Source organism: Spermophilus citellus (genome assembly GCF_964194105.1).
Source record: "Spermophilus citellus genome assembly, chromosome: 13".
NCBI classification, from domain to species: domain Eukaryota; kingdom Metazoa; phylum Chordata; class Mammalia; order Rodentia; family Sciuridae; genus Spermophilus; species Spermophilus citellus.
This window is the reverse complement of record NC_138193.1, coordinates 46,550,568-46,570,981: the sequence shown is the minus strand read 5'-3', so window position 1 is coordinate 46,570,981 and position 20,414 is coordinate 46,550,568. Positions and strand designations below refer to the sequence as shown.

At 39.1% G+C, this 20,414-nt stretch overlaps 1 protein-coding gene across 5 annotated transcripts in view; it reads left to right on the top strand.

Moving 5' to 3' along the window:
• The window catches only part of CTNNA2 (catenin alpha 2), a gene marked incomplete at its 5' end in the record, with an annotated part of 976,113 nt that overhangs the window by 525,890 nt on the left and 429,809 nt on the right, over positions 1–20,414 (top strand). The gene's annotated exons all lie outside the window — the stretch shown is intronic.

The following is a 20,414-nucleotide window of genomic DNA, read 5'->3' as shown; positions in this document are numbered from 1 at the left end:
GCTTTTGCTATTCTGGGTCTTTTATTTTTCTATATGAATTTCATGATTGCTTTATCTATTTCTACAAGAAATGCCATTGGGATTTTGATTGGCATTGCATTAAACCTATAGCGAACTTTTGGTAATATCGCCATTTTAATGATGTTAGTTCTGCCTATCCATGAACAGGGTATATTTTTCCATCTTCTAAGATCTTCTTCTACTTCTCTCTTTAGGGTTCTGTAGTTTTCATTGTATAAATCTTTCATCTCTTTTGTTAGGTTGATTCCCAAGTATTTTTTTTTTTTTGAGGATATTGTGAATGGAGTATTTTTCCTCATTTCCGTTTCAGAAGTTTTGTCGCTGATATACAGAAATGCCTTTGATTTATGCGTGTTGATTTTATATCCTGCCACTTTGCTGAATTCATTTATTAGTTCTAGTAGTTTCTTTGTAGACCCTTTTGGGTCTTCTAGGTATAGAATCATGTCATCTGCAAATAGTGATAATTTAAGTTCTTCTTTTCCAATTTTTATGCCTTTAATTTCTTTCGTCTGTCTAATTGCTCTGGCCAGTGTTTTGAGAACTATATTGAATAGAAGTGGTGATAGAGGGCATCCCTGTCTTGTTCTGGATTTTAGAGGGAATGCCTTTAACTTTTGTCCATTCAGAATGATGCTAGCCTGAGGCTTAGCATAGATAGCTTTTACAATGTCAAGGTAAGTTCCTGTTATCCCTAGTTTTTCTAATGTTTTGAACATAAAGGGATGCTGTACTTTTTCGAATGCTTTCTCTGCATCTATCGAGATGATCATATGGTTCTTATCTTTAAGTCTATTGATGTCGTGAATAACATTTATTGATTTCCGTATATTGAACCATCCTTGCATCCCAGGGATGAATCCTACTTGATCATGGTGCACAATTTTTTTGATGTGTTTTTGTATTCAATTCGCCAGAATTTTATTGAGGATTTTTGCATCTAGGTTCATTAGAGATATTGGTCTGTAGTTTTCTTTCTTTGAGGTGTCTTTGTCTGGTTTTGGAATCAGGGTGATGTTGGCCTCATAGAATGAATTTGGAAGAGCTCCCTCTTTTTCTATTTCCTGAAATAACTTGAAAAGTATTGGTATTAATTTTTCTTTAAAGGTTTTGTAAAACTCCGCTGTATAGCCATCCGGTCCTGGGCTTTTCTTGGTTGGTAGTCTTTTGATGGCTTCTTCAATTTCATCCATTGATATTGGTCTGTTCAAATTGTGTGTATCCTCCTGACTCAGTCTGGGCAAATCATATGACTTAAGAAATTTATCAATGTCTTCACTATCTTCTATTTTATTGGAATATAGGTTTTCAAAATAATTTCTAATTGTCTTCTGTATTTCTGTAGCATCTGTTGTGATATTGCCTTTTTCATCCCGTATGTTAGTAATTTGAGTTCTCTCTCTTCTTCTCTTCGTTAGCATGGCTAAAGGTCTGTCGATATTATTTATTTTTTCGAAGAACCAACTTTTAGTTTTGTTAATTTTTTCAATAGTTTCTTTTGTTTCAATTTCATTGATTTCTGCTCTGATTTTAATTATTTCTTGCCTTCTGCTACATTTGCTGTTGTTTTGCTCTTCCTTTTCTAGGGCTTTGAGATGAAGTGTGAGCTCATTTATTTGTTGTTTTTTTCTTTTTTTGAGGAATGACCACCAGGCGATGAATTTTCCTCTTAAAACAGCTTTCATTGTGTCCCATAGATTCTGATATGTTGTGTCTGTATTTTCATTTATCTCTAAGAATTTTTTGATTTCCTCCTTTATGTCTTCTGTAACCCATTGATCATTCAGTAATATATTGTTCATTTTCCATGTGATGTAGGATTTTTCCTTCCTTCTTTTATCATTGATTTCCAGTTTCATTCCATTATGATCAGATAAAATGCATGGTATTATCTCCACCCCTTTATATTTACTGAGGGTTGCCCTATGGCATAATATATGGTCTATTTTTGAGAAGGATCCATGTGCTGCTGAGAAAAAAGTATATCCATTTGATGATGGTTGATATATCCTATATATGTCAGTTAGTCTAGGTTATTGATTGTGATATTGAGTTCTATAGTTTCTTTATTCAACTTTTGTTTGGAGGATCTGTCCAATGGTGAGAGAGGTGTGTTGAAGTCACCCATAATTATTGTGTTGTGGTCTATTTGATTCTTGAACTTGAGGAGAATTTGTTTTATGAATGTCGCAGCACCATTGTTTGGTGCATAAATATGATAATTGTTATGTCTTGTTGGTAAATGGTTCCTTTTAACAGTATATAATGACCTTCTTTATCCCTTTTGATTAACTTAGTCTTGAAGTCGATTTTATTCGATATGAGGATGGCCACCCCTGCTTGCTTACGAGGACCGTGTGCGTGGTATATTTTTTCCCATCCTTTCACCTTCAGCCTGTGTATGTCTTTTCCAATCAGATGTGTCTCCTGGAGGCAGCATATTGTTGGATTTGTTTTTTTAATCCATGATACCAGCCTATGTCACTTTATTGGAAAGTTTAAGCCATTAACATTCAGAGTTACTATTGATATATGGTTTGTACTTCCATCCATGTTTGATTATTTATCCTTTTTTAAAAAAAAATTAGTTTGTCTCTCCATGATTATCTTTCCCCTCACCCTCTGTCTTTACTGAGGCACTTCCCATTGATGGTTTTGGTTATTGTTTTTCATTTCTTCCTCGTGTAGTGTTTTGCTCAAAATGCTTTGCAATGCTGGTTTTCTGGCTGCAAATTCTTTTAACTTTTGTTTATCATGACAGATTTTTATTTCGATGTCATACCTGAAGCTTAATTTTGCTGGATACAGAATTCTTGGTTGGCATCCATTGTCTTTCAGTGTTTGAAATACATTTTTCCATGACCTTCTTGCTTTCAGTGTCTGTGATGAAAAATCCGTTGTTAACCTTTTTGGTTTACCCCTGAATGTAATCTGTCTCCTTTCTCTTGTAGCTTTTAATATTTTCTCTTTGTTCTGTATATTGGCTATCTTCATAACAATGTGTCTTGGCATTGGTCTACTGTGATTTTGTGTGCTCGGTGTCCTGTATGCATCTTCAATTTGTATATCTGTTTCCTTTTTTATTTCTGGAAAGTTTTCTGTAATTATTTCATTCAGCAGGTTACTCATTCCCTTGGTTTGAATCTCTGTACCTTCTTCTATCCCGATGAATCATAAGTTTGGTTTTTTTATGCTATCCCATAACTCTTGGATGTTTTTCTCATGATTTTTTACCAGCCTTTCTGAGTTGGCTAGACTCTTTTCAAGATGATATATTTTGTCTTCATTATCTGACGTTCTGGCTTCTACTTGCTCCACTCTGTTAGTGATACTCTCAATTGAATTTTTAATTTGGTTTATCGTTTCCTTCATTTCTAGAATTATTGTTTGATTATTTTTTATAATCTCTATCTCCTGATAAAGATGCTTAACTTCTTCTTTTATGTAATTCATTCTCAATGTGTTCTTTTGCTGCTTGAATTTGCTGTCTTGTATCCTCTTTAAGGTTCCATTCCATCTGTCTAAGGTGTTCCTTGAGTTCTTTATATGACCATTTTTGTGATGACTCTAGGTCCTCCTGAATATTTAGGCTGTCCTGCATTGTTTGTACTCCTTTTCTTCCTTGCTTTTTGAAGCTGCTCATGTTACTTCTTGTTCTGTTTGACTGCTGAGTTACTGTTTACTCCTATAAATTTATTTGATGCTTGGGAGGAAAGGTATTAGAAGGGAAGAAAAGAAGTCACTAAAGAGAATGAGAGTAAGCAGGTAGAATTCAAGGAAGGGGGGATAAGAGGAATGAAAAGACAAAAGAAGAAAAAATATAGGAAATAAAAAAAGAAAAAAATTTTTTTAAATAATAAAAAAAATTAAAATTAAAATTAGAAGAAAAAAATAAAAAATTGTAAAAAAAAATTAAAAAAAACAACAAGAAAGAAAAATGAAAATGAAAGAAAAACCTAAATCAAAAAAAAAGAGAAAAGAAAAAAAGGAAAAAAAAAACTAATAAACGCAGTCTTAGAGTTTGATTAACTTCTCTTCCAGTAGGTGGCGCTGTGCCCACCAGGCCAAGTTTCTCCTGTCAATACGCGGGAACCAATCACTGTGCAGCAGCTCCTCCCAGACTGGGCGAGTCTCCAATTCTGAGTGCCTAGGGCCTCCTCTTGTGTCTAGTCACTTCCCACTTTTCCTCTAGCCAGGCCCCTCTCACGGGTGCCGCTCACCACAATACTGGCTACACGCCAGGTCTGCTGCTCCCGGGAGCCCTGTTTTCATGAACGACTGGGCACACTCTTCCAGTTTGCCATTCCCTCAGCCCCTAAGTTTGTAGAGCTTGGGGCTGAAAATCCTCAGTGAATTTTACTTGCCCTCCGGTAGCCACGCCCCTGGTAGCTGGTGCAAGAGACCTCAGCAGTCAGCCCTGGTGGGAGCGGTAGTTTCGCGCCGCGGGTCCCGCGCCACCTCTGATTCCCTTGGGCTGGCTATCGTGCTCACGGGAGAGCTGGGAGGGGCCCTTAAGGTTTCCCCGATGTGTGGAGAGGGAAGGCTAGGGAATTACACACCTGTAGCCGCAGGTTTCAATGAAGTTATCTCCTCTGCCGCAGTCTGATGACGTCAGTTCTCTGCCATGGTGGTGTCTCTTGCAAATGGCGACAGTTCGTTTCCCTTTGCCGGGGGACCAATGCAACGGTCCCAAGCTCCGTTTCAAACCTGTGGCCACTACCTATGAAGGCTCGGTAGGCATTTACCTCCGTAGGAACAGAAGGGCTGACCAGTTGTTTCAGCAGGATGGATTAGTGCTGAGTCACAGCTGTTTGTCTGCGGGAAGCAGGCGAACGGGAGCTTGAATTCAGCCGATCCGCGCTCAGTGTGTGTTCTGAGAGGCCCAGATTGTTCGCCCCAGATCCACGTCAGCTCAGCATTGCCTAGTGATCCTGAGCAAACAGATTTAGGTTGTTTACGACTCCCTGTGCCCGCACAGCTGAAGAGGTCAGAGACTTTATCTCTCCGCGCCCACCGCCATGTTGGAAATCTTGCTACTATTTATGCATGCGGAAACTCACCTGTATTCTCTATCATCAATAGTTGGGAGTATATTTCTCTATTCTCAGAGCTACACACTTTCCATGTGAATATCTCAGCAGCACTGCCTCTTTTTGTTTTTACAAAGGCCTACCAGTTTCTTGTCAGTGGGAATTAAGATCATAGTATCTAGAATTCATTAAATGGGCTAGTCAACTTTTTGTTACTCTGACCAAAGTATCTGACAGGAGCAACTTCGAGGAGGAAATGTTTATTTGGGCTCTTAGTTTTGGAGATTCAGTTCATGGTTAGCCAATTCCATTGCTCTAGGCCAAAAGTAAGGCAGAACATCAGGATGGAGAGGTGAGGTGGAGGAAAGCTGTTTAGCTCAGGGCAGCCAGGAAGCAGAGAGAGTAAAAAGGGAGCCAGGGACAAGATACAGTCCATAGTCACACCCTAGAGACCTACTTCCTCCAGTCATACCTCAGCTGCCTACAGTTATCACCCAGTAGTCTATTCAAATTATTAATCCAACAAATGGATTAATCCACTGATGGGGTTATAGCTCTCACAATCTAATAATTTTACCTGTGAATGTTTCTACATTACCTAATATGAGCTGCTTTTTTTTTTATATCGAAGAGCCAAACCATAACGCTAAGTATTGAATTATTGCTCTCTGTCAGGGACTAAGGCTTACTGGGACAAGTTAACTTCTTCTCTCAGTTTGGATACTCTCTGAGGAATCTCTCTCCAGTTCCTTTTGCAAAGAGAATGTTGTAGGACCTTAGTCATCCGATCCGAAATGTTCAGATATGAGTGAGTTCTGCCAGCTTTGACCTAGGCTAACAGGACTTCCCCACATGAAAAAGTAAAATTTTAAAAATATTCTTTCTCTCAGGTTACCAGAGTATACTAGGATAAATAGCAGTGACCTAAATAATGCACAAGTAAGTGATTTAAAACCAAAAATAGACAACAAATGCTAAAAGAGAGTTGGAATGTCATTTCTCTTGAATTCAAAGATGGCAGATTATAGCCATCTTATTAGATCAAGGGAATTGTCCTTGAGAAGTGACATGCAAGATGGACTTTAAAAATTGGATTAGATTTAGATATTTGTAAATACGAACAGGTGAGCATCCTTGTTAAAGAGAATAGTATTAGCAAAAAGTTATATTTGAATGATGTCCTGGGTCCTGAAATAAGAAAGCTCAGAGAAAGGTTGATTACTTGGATTGGGGTTGGGGTCCATCCTGATAGACCCTCAGTGTCTGGCTAGGGAGTTTGAGATTTATTTTCCAGGACTCTATTTTCTTTTGAATTTTTTAAAACTTCTCTCCCTTTTGTTAAAGATGAAATACAATAAAAATAATCATATCCTTCTGTTTTTAATATAATTTAAATTTAATGTCATGATCAATTTAATTGTGAGGTTAAGTCTTCTCTGAGGAGGAGTTTTAGAATGACATGACAACATTTCTAGTTTCATACTCCCATCCATTATGTCTCTCAGCATCTTAACAGAAGGAATTCTGAGGAAGGTAAACGCCCCAGGATACTTCAACAACCCCAAACAAATGTAATCTAAGTAGCACTTAAAGTATTGGTTTTGCTATGCCAATGCAGTTTCAAGACAAGTCTGCTAATCTGAACCACTCTTCCCATAAAGATCTTCAATGAAAAATCTAAATTAAAACTGTGAGTTTTCTATGCAAACTGTATTTCAGGACAAATTACTTGGAATGCCTTTTCATATCCCTACAATTTGGTTCCTATAACACCTATAAGGGAAAATCTGGAACCTCCCAAGCTTAAAAAAAAAAAGTCTTTGGTAATCTAAAAAATAGAATTGTACTATAATTCATCTAATGTAAGAGAGAAGGAGTTGTAAGGTGCTCCATTATTTTATCATTACTAAGAAAGACAAAAATATTATTTATTATTATTATAAGACACTGATGATTATATAGTAATTTTCCTCTTTGCTCTCTTCCTCTCCATCCATTTTGTCTTCCTCCTGCCTGAATGTTCATTTTTAGTGTATCCTTATCTTTAGGGACCATATGATCGTAGATGGCCAATGAGAACTCTGGTTTACCGTGGAGACTTCCGCATCATTGTAAGAAGAGCTGGTTGAGATTTTGGCTGTTTGGCCCCTGATCTCTTCAGGAGAAGGGTGTGTAATAGAGCTAGATTTGGCATGGTGAACTCAAGCCATCTCGCAAGTTGGAAAGGAATCCTATTTCTCACAATAGCCCTCACCTTCAAGCTGAGGTTCTAATTCGTCTTATCCTGTGGGCACACTATATTCTAGAACTGGCAAAGTGAAAGATGACTGGTTCCCATTCTAATGACTATATGTGGAAATCCAGACTGTGTGTCAATGTCTTCTTTCATAAAGTCACTCATTCCTGCTACACTAGTTTCCTGGCATTCAGGTTCCTTTCTTCCATCTGTACCTGTTCTCCTGAATCATTGAAAAATATCAGGGAGAAAAGGGATAAATAGATCAGACAGTTCCACTATCCTGGATTGATTCTCCTTGTCCTGGATATCTTACAAGCTGTCTGAGCAATTGGAAAGATGGAGAAAGGGGTGAAGTGATATTGGATAGCTAAAGAGCACCCAGATCAATGGTCAAAATGTGGGCAAAACAGATCCTTTTGCTAGAATGCTTTTTATATATATATTTTTTTTAATTTCTGAAATTTAATCATGTAGGATTAATCATCTCCAGTTATACGGTTTTTAAGTTGAGAGAGGTTTGCTTTTATCCAAATTGCCTTATTGCCTTTTGATGAAACCACTGCTTTTGAGAATGCTTACTTCCTGTAGGGCTCAGACTCCTGGGAGGCTTTGTCACCTGCCACCATTGCCACCCAGCCTACCTCTGATACTTAAGGTCAGGGAAACTAGCATCATTCCCACTGCCCAAGTCCAAACACAAGGGACATCTGCTATGTGGACCACACATGGTGACATAGGAGGCAAGAAAAAGACATTGATGACTAGAACCAGTCTAGAAAATCAGACACAGCTACCCCATTATCTGATCATCTTGATCTTAAACTCCTGCCTCTAGTGTCCCAAATTCTACTTATATGCAAAGTAAATCTTACTTCTACAACAAATCCTCCACATAGTGGCTTTACTCTATTTTATTTCAAATTATGTCTCTACCATTCATCAGTCACTTGTATTTTCCTCTCTAGACATATACCAAGTTTTCCTGTTTGTTATTTAAATATCAAATTTATTGTTTGTTGTGTCATATTTGAAAATCTTATATCTAGATGTAAAGACAAGGTCATGACTTGGGTCTTACTTCTACAGAATAAGATCCTAAAAAATTGGAGGAAGCCTGATATGCTCAAAGGAAATGCAGTTGGAGATTGCAGCCAGTAGCAGAGAGAACTAGAACTCAGGTCTTCCAAAGCCCAGGCCCAAGCTCTTTCTGCTGTCACAGTGAATTATTTAGCCAGAGGGTAAATCCTAGGAAGCTAGCTGGATTGAAAGTGTACAAGAAAATGCAGTGTGTTTGTCACCTCAGTACAGAAAGTTCACATCCTCTATAATGTTGAAAAATTTGTCACTCAGAGACCATCCATATTACAATATAATACCTCAATGGTTTTGTTGTTATTATTATAATTTAATAAGTTAAAATGCATTTAAATTTGAAAGAAGATAATGAAATTGTGCTTATTTGGTGGTTTTATTTAGACTGACTCTGGAATCTGAAGCCTAATGAATATTTGTTTTGGGAGGGGAGCTCTTGGTCAATATAGGGGATAAAGAAAAACATCAAATAGGAGAAAGGAAAGGGAGGGAGAGAAACCATTGATTGACAAGATCACTTTCTACATGTTTCTTGCAATATACAATTTTGTCAATCTCCTTAAATAGCCATGTTATAGAACATGCAGAGTGAACCAAAACTCTTCAGTGTGTCTTGTCAGAGGACAAAATTATAACAAATTAATTTAAAGATGTCAGTTGGCTCTATTTGTGATTCAGTAATTGGGTAACCTTTCATTCCATATGATGGAATGAGTGTTCCATGGAGCTGAGCAGAAAAGTTTGGTTTTATAGATAGAAGAGGTCTGAATAAAGCAGAAACAAAGAACAGATTGGTCATTTCAAAGTTAAATTCCTTCTAAGGCATAGACAGAGAACCAGAATAATAGAAAAATAATTGTTAACATCAGTACTTTGGCTTACTTTTTTTTTTTGCAAAGTTTAAAGCAAAAGGAACTTCATTGTCAAGCCATTGAAACCAGCCTGTTTGGAAAACTAGACTGTTGTATTCTGTACTCTGATTTCCCAGAAGGTCAGATACAACCTAGTTTTAGGTTGGTGATGTGAAACTTTCTCATTTGTAACTTTGTTGTGAATTTTAGTTTGGTCCTTGTAAATTTTAGTTTGATCTTTTGGCCTAGGTACAAGAGCTTAGTCCAAAACAATGGCCTTTTGTAATTTTTACTTAACAGTTATTCTGTGGGAAAGGGAGTGTGAACCACTCACTCAGAATATGTCCTAAAAGCAACTCTGCATCCCACAGAATGAACTGGGCCTACATCTGGTTTGGAGAATTTGATCCTGTTGTAAGGATTTAAGGCTAAGAATCAATGCCCATTTTTGCAGACTCAGATGTGATTGATAATCTTAGAAAGAGACATTATCCCAACTTTCTTGACACTGTGGTTTTCTAGTCATCATATTATTAAGATATTATGCCTGGGCATTGGCACTACCACATGAGAAAGTTGACATAAAGGAACTGAATAAGAATTCTAGCAGGGCCAGTTTCTACCTTACCATAATCACCGAGGGCTTTCAAAGGGTGCTGTGATTGCCCCAGCCACCAAGCCAGAGGACCAACCTTCCTATCCCATGACTTGTCTTAGCTCTCTTTCTATAAAACCTTTCTGATATTCCTAGATCTTAGGATTCTGCCTATATCTTAAAAAATACAGAAGGTAGCACAGACTCAACCCCTTGTCTCTGCAGAAACCCCCTTCATCATCCCTCAGCTTACACACACCACATCATCTGTATTGCAGACACTGTTTTCTGTCTTCCATAACAGAGCATATTTCTTTTTCCTAGACAAGACTTTCTATTGAAGTCCGGGTCAGGAATGGCATTTACACACTCACAGCTTGTATCTCTTTGCTGGATATGTACTCCTAGCTGAACTTGCTGGATTCAATGCACTGCCTCTGCTCTGCTAATGCTACTAGTGTTGATCTCTACTTGCTAAACTATTAGACCCTCTTCAGTCAATTGCTCACAATTCTCACAACCTGAATTGAAAAACTCTTTTTTCCATAATTCCGTGTCTGCTACAGATTAAGTCTGATTCTTCTTCTGTGTGGGAGTTGTTGAAATAGAAAGATCATTTTCATCTCAACCATCTCAACCCTCTGTCTAAATCCTATGCAGGGCAAATAACCAAAATAACCATTTCACTTATTCCTCTTCGTCCTTGTCACTATCACATGGACTCTGTTCTGGTGTGTCAGTGTCTTTCTGAAAGGGAGCCATACAATAAAGTTCAGGTTGGTTCTGTAAGTGGCCTGACAGGTGCCCTGGAGAGCCGGGCTAACCGTATCTTCAGAATGTGTGTCAGTGTGCCCAGATGAGATCTTTCAGGAGACCCACGCTCAGAGTTCCACACTGGTATGGTCTACCAGAGAGGCAAAAAGTTAGAAGATGTTCCTAAATGGCAGAAAAGGAGAAGGTGCTTTTCTCATCTTTGTTCCTTTTAATCAAAACTGCAAACACAAGTCACACTTTTCAGGGAGAAATCTCATTTGTGTCTCTGGGCACTGCTTTGGGATTCAGAATTTAGGTTCTTGAGATTTATAACTGACTGATGCTGTGATATCAGTTGTTTCTGGCTGCAAATCATGAAATCAGCACCGAGTTGGCCATAAAAAATGAAGGTTTTATGGTAAGTGGTTTAAGAAAAATGCAGAATATGAGTCCTTTGTGATGTATATGTTTTATAGCAGCAATTCCCTATTTTTAATTTTTTTTTTGGAAAAAACATTCTCCATTGCTATAGTAGGAAAACATCTTGAAGTAACTTCAATGAAAACATCCATGTATATAGAATAACATATAATGACTCTGTCAGACTTATTCTCCTACAAACTGAGTCATAAATTTAGGATGATGATGCTTTTTTTTTCTCTGCAGAATTAGATTTTATTAAAATAGTTACTTGGTATCCCACTCAGCCTAGAGTCAAAGCGATGGGATTCTACATAAATGAAATTTGTTGATCTAGTGCACGCCAGGACAAAAATCAATTTCAATTTCCTTTAGATGTACTATTAGTGTTTATCTGATGGTGGATTCGTGTTGTTTTAAGTGATAGCTATAACAACAAAAAAATACTGATTAGATGCTAAGAATCAGTCTTGATCTCAGTACAAAAAAAGAGTATAGCTTTATCCTTCTTATACGATGAATTTTTTTTATACCATGGTTTTTAACTGATCATTCTCAATGTCAGTTCCCTCAAAAAGCTTAATATTTTTTTTAATCGGTGAGATCATTATCAGATGAAGAATAAGACATTCATCTTTATGGTGGCCTTTAGAAACTTTGGCTAATGAGACTCCATGTTTTGTGGATTTGCCTAGATTGCCAGGGTTAAAGACAAGTAGCTCATTTGTGTAATTACAGTTGGTCTCTCTGGATGGGTCTGTGATTTCAATCTATGTCTAATTAGACAAATACATAACTATGGCTTCATGAAAAAGGGATAAGGGCATGGTTAGAAATGAACTCCCTTACAGGGTTACAGGCTCTTCCCTTAGGGTGCCTAGATCCTGAGCACATTTATCAGAAATTCAAGATAACACAGCAGCCCTGAAGATTGGGAGACTGGCTGTTTAGATGTGTTTGTTAGTGGCAGGCATCATGTGGGCACAGGTGATCTAGAGTGTCACTGACAGTTTACAGGGATTCTACCTGTGTTTCTGCACATTTCACTGTGACCCACTGAAGTGGGTACATGCACTCTACTTGGAGTGGTCTCCCTGGCATGATGCAGTGGGTGGTCCACTTATCTAAGCATAAAACTACACATTTCTCTTTGTTTTCCCATGTCTATTCTACTCGACTTTCTTCCTTGGAGTTGCAGGAAGGTGCTTTATGATACTGGTGGATAAAGTGACCTGAAATTTACAGAAGTGAAAAAATGTATGTATTAGATATAAAACCATTTGCATCTCTCTCACATGCCAACTCAGTCCTCTATCCTGGACCCACCTTCTCCCAGTCACACTTCAGGATATTCATTTTCCTGCTCTGCCTCAAGCATCATCTCACTTGACCTTTATTTCATTTTTATAAAATCAACTCTAGAATCTCTCTGCTTATGGAAGCAGGTCATGTTATCCTGGGCACTAAACTGAGCAAACGATGGCTTTAGGATATTTTATATAAAAAATGTATTCCCAGGATCACATGGGCAAGGTTATTATCAAATGCCCCCCCCTTTTTAGGATGAAACAAAATATTTGTAATTGTATATAGGACTAAACTATTCCAAACCTCCTCCTAGGGTTCCCTTTATTATGTCTTACTACTCAAATGACACAAATTCATTTAATTTCACAACTAGAGATAAAACTTTATGGACCTGTGTTACCAAGAAGGGACACAACTTTAGGCATTATTTCATCCAACAATAATAAACAACACTGATGTTTTGAATGCTTTATTAGATTTCAGATGTTGAACAATGAATCTCTGATATGTCTGCTGAATTATTTTTCCCCACACCGTACTGTAAAGGGGATCGTATTATCTTCATTTTACAGATATGAGCACCGGAAACTTGCCCAAGTTTGTTATGACTTCTGAGTTTATGATGCTTTGTCTCACATTGCGAATCTCCCTTCCCCCAAAGTGACATTTCCAACACTCAGTCATGCTATTTGCTGATTATCTTTCTCAGGAGAAGCAAACACAGGAGCTGATTCCTGACTTTGCTGATGGTCTTTCTGTCCACAGACAGGAGCCCAGGTTGTGCCTTTAGTGCTGCTTCTCCAAGAGTATTATGCTGGGTACTTGTTATGCATACAGGGTGGCCTCCCTTGCTTTCTAGCTGTCCCTCAGGGGTTCTGCCTCACTGGACTTCAGATGTGGACAGGATTGATAGATGAAAAAAACAGAGTGAAGATGACATTTATGACTTCTCTGAGAGATCGAGGAGAAGGTTGGATGTTTGGCCGTTTACTGGCATATAAAGAAATAGCATCCATTACAGAACCCCCACGGAGAATAACCACAGGCTTTATAAAGTTATTGTGTGCCCTGAACACTGGGAAGTGTGGACAAATTTGAGAAAAGGAAGTTTTCCGGGGAGATTTTTATTACAAAATATACTCTTTGATACATTGCTGGTGGGTCCAGTAGTTAGTGTACACAGTGTCCTACATTTGAATCCCAGTGGAACTAGCTACTTTCCTGCTTATCAAACTTGGGACAATCTTTCCATGAATACACATGGCCAGGGCCATTGGTCAGGAAAATTATGTTTTCAATCATGTTGCCCATTGCCTTAGTGTGTTTGGACTGATTTAATAAAGTACCTTAGACTGGTTAATTTATAAACAACAGAAATATATTGCTCACAGTTCTGGAGGTCATGAAGTCTAGGATCAGGGTACCAGCAGATTTAGTGCTTGATGAAGGCTCCCATTCTGCCTCATGGGTTCCTTCTCAGGTGTCCTTGAAGGGTAGAAGGGATGAATATGACCCTTTGGGCCTCTTTTATAAGGGTACAAATCCCATTCATGAAGCCTCTGCCCTTATGACCTGATCATCTGCCACAGGCCTCGCCTTTCAACAGGACAGTGGCACTGGGGAATAGGTTTTAACCCTGGAATTGGGAGGAGGGGGGAACAAACATTCAGACCCTAGCAACCGTCAGATCCTTCAATTCCTGGCCCGGTGGATCTGCCCCGTTCCCTCTCAGCCCTTTAACTTGTCTTTGAGATGCTTCCTAATTTCGGTGTCCCAAGAAAAAGATCCTCAAGTCTGTTGAGTAGGACTCACTCATTATAAGAGACTCTGAGATCACTGTCTGAGTCTGAAACATCGTTGTCTTTGTTCACTCCCCTTTGAGGACTGTTGGGGAAAAGGCGACAGACACATAGTCAAAATACAGGGTAAGCTGGCTGCGGTCAGAGCAGTACTGACGACAAGGGCTAGATAGCCCAAAGAATATCACCATTTAGGGTTGTGTACTGCTGAGTCCCTTGTGATTGGACCAGGCTTCAGTATAGTACTTGGTCCTTCTTCCTATGTTCTTTCTCTCCCGTAACAGCAAACAAACTCTAAACTTTATGTTACCTTTCATACCTAACTCATACACACTTTAAATGCAACTGTCCAACTCTCTTTTCTGAGAGTAGGTGCACATTTCAGATGCTGTGACAAAAGAATTCCAAACATACAATTGATGGGGAAGAATTTTTTTTTTTAAAGTTGGCTCTTTTCTTTCCTAAAAGACTGATTGTTCTATATTATATTCACAAGAGGAATCAGATGGTTGAGTGTGTATAATTGAAAGGAAAACTCCTTTTTTTTTTCTCCCTACTACTCTCATAGCAACATCAAACTGAGTCTTTCACATCTGATAAGTTGTGTGGTGGCCTGTCCCACACCAGGCAGTTCTCCAATTCTCTATGGGTATCCTGAAATTCAATTCAGTCTGACACTGTCTACCTGAAGGTAGCATCAGATCCCATAGGCTAAGGGCTCAGTCCTAAAAGACAACCCCCACTTCAGATGCCAATTCCAGGTGCAGGTTATTACCCCTGCTCTGATTGATGCACTATAAACTGGAAATTCCTGTGATCCTTTTCTTATGCTCAACAATTTGCTAGAATGGCTCACAGAACTGAGGAAATCAGCTTACTTATTAGATTACTGGTTGGTTATAAAAGGATACAACTCTAGAACAACCCAATAGAAGAGATGCACCACCTTCCCAGCACCTTCAGGTGTTAGGCAACCTAGAATTTCCCCAGACTCCACCCATTGGATTCTTTTTAGTGGAGGCTTCATTACTAGGCATGATTGTTTAAATCCTTGGTGGGGCAAGGGACTGAAAGTTCCCTCCCTCTAATCACATGTGAACAAATGATTGGTTCCACTGGCACCCAGCCTCCACCCTTGGGATTTCCAAAGGTGAGTCCATTAACAAATTCAGGTAGAGATGAAAGGAGCTTGGTATGAATAACAAAGGACTCTCTTTTCACCTTTATTGCCCTTATTATTGTATTGCTCCAATACGGTGATAGTATTATCACTTAATTAAAGTGTTTTATTATCACTTTATAGGCAGCCCACCCTGTCCAATCTTGGCTGTTCTGCTTTGAAGGGTGAATTCCCTTCCCCAGCCTCTTCCCTCCTCTTCACCTGCCATACCCAATCCTGGGCAAGTAGCAAGTGACTGATTTAGAAGTAAATTGGGTTGAACAATCACATTATCTCTCTGTGAAACTGATATAGACATTTTTTGGTTGTGAGAGAGCACATTAATTGGAAAGTTGGATGGACTGCAAGTTGGGAGTAGCCATTTTTTCTGGCCATGTGCGTACTAAAGCAAACAAAGCTGGTCAGCAGAAGCAAAGTGGGAAATAAGGAGAGAGACAGGCAGTTTTAGTCAGTTTGGTTTTTTTGTTTTGTACCAAGGATTGAACCCAGGGACACTTAACCACTGAGCCACATCCCCAGCCCTCCTTTTTTTTTTTTTTTTTTTGTATTTTATTTAGAGACAGGGTCTTGATAAATTATTTTAGGGCCTCACTAAGTTGCTGAGGCTGGCATTGAATTTGCAATCCTTCTGACTCCGTCTCTCAGGCTGCTGGGATTACAGGCGTGCACTGCAGCACGCAGCTTGTCAGCTTTTTCACTGCTGTGACCAAAGGCCTGACAACAACAGTTTTAAGGAAAAGAAGTTTTTTTGGGGGGGCTCATTGTTTCAGAGGTCTCAATCTATACATGATTAGTTCAGCTCCATTGCTTTGTGCCTGAAGTGAGGCAGAATATTCCTGGCAGAAGAGTGCAGTATACAGGAAAGTGGTTCAGGACATTGTTCCAGGAAGCAAAGAGAAAAACAGAGAGCCCCTCACCGAGGACAAAATATAAACCCCAAAGGCACTCTCCCAGTGACCTACCTCCTTTAGTATATCCTGCCAGCCTAGTTACCAGCCAATTAACCCCTATTAGGGGATTAATGAACTGATTAGGTTTAGGCAGGTTCTCATAATCCAATCATGTGACCTCTGAACCCTCTTGCATTGTCTCACACATGAGCTTCTGGGGTACACCTCACATCCAAACCACAACATAGGCCTTGGATCATCTTTCAGTCACCATATGGGGAAGGGTCCTCCTTTCCTGCCCTGGAGTTCTAAATTCACTTCTTCCTTAGCTTTACAGGGCTTCTATCTCCTGTGATCAAAGAACCTTGGCTGCCACAACAATGGGGTAGTTTGCAGCTCGATTTATAGATGATGCAACCAAACATGAGACAGGTTAAACAAAGCTGATTTGTAGCAAGCTGGGAGTCAGCCTAGTTTTTCTAACTTTATAACCTTTGTGTTTTTCCATTTCACTTGCTGGTTAAATGACCAAGAAAGATCAATTTATCTACTTTATTCCTAAAATATTCTGGGACTGTTGCCTATCATATATCAGAGAAGAGAGAATTACTCGTCAGCTGCTTCGTAACGTCCTTGATGAAAATTGAATGGATTACAAACGGCCAGGTTGAAAATTCAATAGCAAACTGGGCAACAATCACTGTAAGTCTTTGTACTTGAATATTGATACACAGAGTGTCTACCTTAAATTGTTGAGAACTCGCTGGCCTTGGCAGTGTTATGAAAATGATCAATTGTCATTAAATATCTATTGCTATGCATGCTAGGGCAGTCCCACATAGAGTTGCCCAGGTGAAAAGCAACCCCACTGCAAGTCAGCAGCTGCCCCTGTGAGCATCAGAGACCCATTTGAAGCCACTGCCTGTTTTGTCTCTCACAGCATTTTAATACTCGTTTCCTGTCTCTGCTGTCCAAGACTCTTCTAAACTTTCAATCTTACTTCCATTGCACCTGCCATAGAGAATAACGGCGCTTTTTTTTGCCTTTTGCAGTGACCCCCGCAACATTGATCCCCAAGATTAATTTAACATATGACACATAATCTCCAAATTTAATGAAAATCTATTCAGCCATTATTCGTGATGAGACAGACAGACTGCAACTTAATTATATTGACATGGATGTGAGTTAATGCTATGATATTTTGCTGGAAAAGACATCTCTCTTTACAAGTGATTACAATTAGCAGTCAGAGCTGAGAAACATAGCCATGGTGAAATATTTGCACAGACAAATGCCAGCCATACCTGTAGGAAACCACCTTGTCAGGGATTGAGGGCTGTTTTCATCCACCCAGGTAATCACACCTAGACCTTGGATTATCAGCCTTGAAGAAGTGTTTCATTGCCTGTCAGAACAAGAAAGACTTCTGATAACAATTAAGTGTTATCCTTGTGGGAGGCTGTAACTAGTTCTTTTGGTCTTTAAAGTTTCTATAGAAGTGACAAATAAAACATTTGTTGCATAGTATCTCTATCTTAAGTGGATTTTTTTCTAATTTTCTTTCACTGCCATGACAGAGGAAGCATAAATATCAGAAGATAATAACTTTCTGTACTATCTTTCTCTTCATCTCAATCCCTCCCATTCTCTCCCCCTCCTTTTTTTTTTTGTGGAGGAGTTCTAGGATAAATGCTATCGTCAAGATTTTACTAAATTATCTTTCATCATAGTGCCTAAGTCTTTTATGGGATGAGGGTCCTTTCTTTTGCTTATGAATGTTTCAAGTTAAAGCAGAGATCCTGTTGTTTTGGAACTTGATTGACGGGGCTGGGGCTGTCGTTCAGGGGTACAGAGTTTGCCTGGTATGTGTGAGGCCCTGGGTTGGATCCCCAGCATCCCACACACCCTCTTAAAAAAAAAAAAAAAAAAAAAAAAAAAAAAAAAAAAAAAAAAAAAACCTCAGGGAAACTTGATTGATGCAGTTGAGAGCCAGTTAACTGATGGTATCTTATAAAGGAGATTACTATAGGCAAAAGCTCCGTCAAGAGGGCAAAGAATGAATGATGGGAGAATTGGAGGCTACTGTTGTGAGCTAGAAGAACAGAACTAAGCATCTGGAACAGAGTGGAAATAACAGGAATGAAAGAAAGAGGTCATAAAGTAATATGATAAAAATAGGGAAAGTCGTTCATATAGTGTAGGGACTGGGAGATTTTTTTCTGTGCAGAGACAAATATTAAATATCTGTAGCGTCTTGAGCTAGTTTCTTTCACAACTATTCAACTCCACTATAAACTATTCATAGGTGCATAAATATGGCTGTGTTCTAATAAAACTCATTTAAAAAGGTGGTGACTGATTTAGCCCCAAATCTATCTAACCACTTCTTTACAAAATCTGCTGTTAAAAATAATAACTGGGTGTTGTGTAGCACATGCCTGTAATTTCAGCAGCTTGGGAGGCTGAGACAGGAGGAGCACAAGTTTGAGGCTAGCCTCAGCAACTTAGTGAGGACCTAAACAATTTAGTGAGACCCTTTCCCAAAATTAAAAAAGTAAAAATGGGCTGGGGATGATTAAACACTCCTAGGTTCAACCCCTGGTACCAAAAATTAACTAATAAATAAGTACTGTATTATCTGGCACGTGGTGTGTCTGGTTTCAAGCCTGACTCCTAGATTTATTAAAATTTAAAATGAGCCAGGCGCGGTGGTGCACGCTTGTCATCCCAGCAGTTTGGGAGGTTGAGGCAGGAGGATCTCCAGACTCAACGACATCGAGGCACTAAGTAGCTCAATGAGACCCTGTCTCTAAATAAAATGCAAAAATAAATTTAAAAAGGTGGGTCTGGGGATGTGACTCAGTGGTTGAGTGCCCCTCAACTCTGTGCAGTGCCTGGTACTCCCCCCTCCCACCAAAAAAAAAGTTAAAATGAACTGGGTTTATGAAGACTATTAACTCCTTTTTTGAAGTTTAAGAATTTCTTCGTATTTCTCCATTTTTATTTTAATAGTATTTGAAATGCCCAAGTCTGCCCATGTGAAAGCAAATCTGCTCAGTACATAGAGTTAAACTTAACCCTGGGAATCATAAACCCTGATAACAACAATGTGATTCCATGCATGAGGGGGGAGCCTGCCACTGTAGCATCCCCTCTGGGAAATCTCACAAAGTATTGGGGCTGATATGTCTGCTCTTGAGGAACTGTCAACTTCTGTACACACTGGTGACACAGTAGAAGCCAGTCAAGGTCAAGTGTGGGGCCATGTGGCTACTGAGTAGGGCAGACACCTTTGAGGAAAAAAGAGAGCACAGTCCACTGAGAAATCAAGACAGCAGGGTGGCAGCTCTTCATCTCGTCCTCCCTCTGAGTTGCACCAGTAATGTGCATCGACGGCTTCGTGTGCTTCTACTTCTGCTCTTACTGTTAATTAACAAAGTCACTTTCTGTAGCTTGTATTCAGATTCCGAAGAGAGTTGATGTTATTGGTCAAAACAGTGGTAGAGTGGTCTCTTTTACCCAGTGATATTGCTACCCAACCGTTTTTTAAATTTAATTTAATTTTATTATTTTTTGTTTTGTTTTAATTAGTTACACATGACAGTACAATGATCTTGACATAGCATACATTTGAATCAGATGGGGTATAATTTCTCATTTTTCTGAGTGTACAGTTTGCAGAATCACATTGGTCATACAGTGATGTATATACATACAGCAATAATAATGCCTATTTTAGTCTGCTGTCCTTCCCTTCCCCCTTTCCCCTCCCCTCCCCTCCCCTCCCATCACTTCTCTCTACCCAATCTAATATGACACACTTCTTTCCCCCCCCATACATGTAATCTGTATAACAAAGAGGGTCTCCTTCCATCTTCTGTGCAATTCCCCTTCTCCCTCCTATTCCCTCCCACCTCTCTTTCCTATTTAGTGGTAACCTTCTTCTCATGCTCTTCCTCCCTACCCCAGTTTGAGTCACCCCCACCCCTTATATCAGAGAAGACATTTGGCATTTGTTTTTTAGGGATTGGCTAACTTCACTTAGCATAATCTGCTCTAGTGCCATCCATTTCCCTGCAAATGCCATGATCTTGTTATTTTTTGAATGCTGGGTAATATTCCTTTGTGTTCTTGGACTATACCCCAAAGACCTAAAAACAACATACTACAAGGACACAGCCACATCAATGTTTGTAGCAGCACAATTCACAATAGCTAGACTGTGGAACCAAC